Source organism: Canis aureus, chromosome 38, assembly GCF_053574225.1.
Source record: "Canis aureus isolate CA01 chromosome 38, VMU_Caureus_v.1.0, whole genome shotgun sequence".
NCBI classification, from domain to species: Eukaryota; Metazoa; Chordata; class Mammalia; order Carnivora; family Canidae; genus Canis; species Canis aureus.
The window spans coordinates 21,513,574-21,514,857 of NC_135648.1; positions in this window are offsets into that span (position 1 = coordinate 21,513,574).

The following is a 1,284-nucleotide window of genomic DNA, read 5'->3' on the forward strand; positions in this document are numbered from 1 at the left end:
CGGGCATCACAGTAGGAAGGAATAGGTCACCCACACAGATTGCCTCGGAGGCCTCGGAAGCCAGGTGCAGGGCAGGGCACAGAGGCCATGGGGCGGGGTCTCCTGTGTCCTCTGCAGCCACTCACCACCTGGAGTGTTGACAGGACATCAGGCTACACCCCAAAAGTGTCCTTAGGTAAAGGATGCACAACATTTGTTAGCATGAGGCGCTGAGCTGGCCCCAGGCGCGTCCTCCCTGGCTGTTGGGCCCCTCCTGCCTCTCTCCTCCGTGCAGGCAGGAGTGCCTTTGTGCCTTGCTCTACCCTGGCACCTGCTGCCTGAGATGAAAACTGAGCTGATCAGTGTGTGCCTTTTCTCCCTGTCCTGGGTATCCAGGGACCCTAGGAGAGCGGCTCTCGTTACCAGGAAGCTGACAGAGACCCTCCTGGGAGCCCTTTCCCTTCACAGAACCATCTTCCACTGCCCCCTGGCTGAAGCCAGCGCTGTTCTTGCTCCTTCTTGCTCTGTCCTCTGCCAAAGTCAGCCTAGGGAGCCGAGCTATAGATTCTGGGACAGAAGGGACTTCTGAAATCAAGAAGTACAGCCTCCCAAGCAGAGCAAGGAGCCCCTCAGACATCGCTGATGGGAGCATAGGGGTCACCTGGCTTCTGCTGAAATGTCTCCATTTGAAACCCTTCCCACAAACATTTACAGAATGCTTCTCTGTGTCGGGGACAGCACAGGGCCCTCATCAGGGCCAGAGGCCAGGAATATCTTCCAGGGACAGTGAGAACTCAGGAGCAAACAACTAAGAGACTTCCTGCTCCCCTGGACACTTAGACACCCCGGCCCCTGACTGCAGACCCATGCCTGGGGTGGCAGCCGCCCCACTCTGCACCCCAGACAGGCCCCTCTCCCTGCAGCAGGGAAGAGGTGGGCGGCTGGCAGGTGATTCGTCCATTGGCGAGGATGGTCCTTGTCAATATGCTGCCCTTAGCGTTGCAAGGTCAGGAGCTCAGGTCTTGCGGGATCCAGGCCTGTGTAATCACAGGTCACGAGAAGCACGCGTGCTGGAAGGCCAATCTGCAAATGAGTAATGAATGAGCATGGCTGTCCGGTAACCAGAATATTCACAGCTGCCTTCTGAGACACCCATTTCCCAGAATGGCATTTATAACCAGGAGGTTGCTTAGTGAGCACAGAATCAGCCCAGAGGAGGGGGGTGGCTGCGAAGGAGGTTTTACTCAGGTTGCGAAGAGACGGATTTTTCCACTCAGATCTTTCCACACATAGAATACCTCAGGG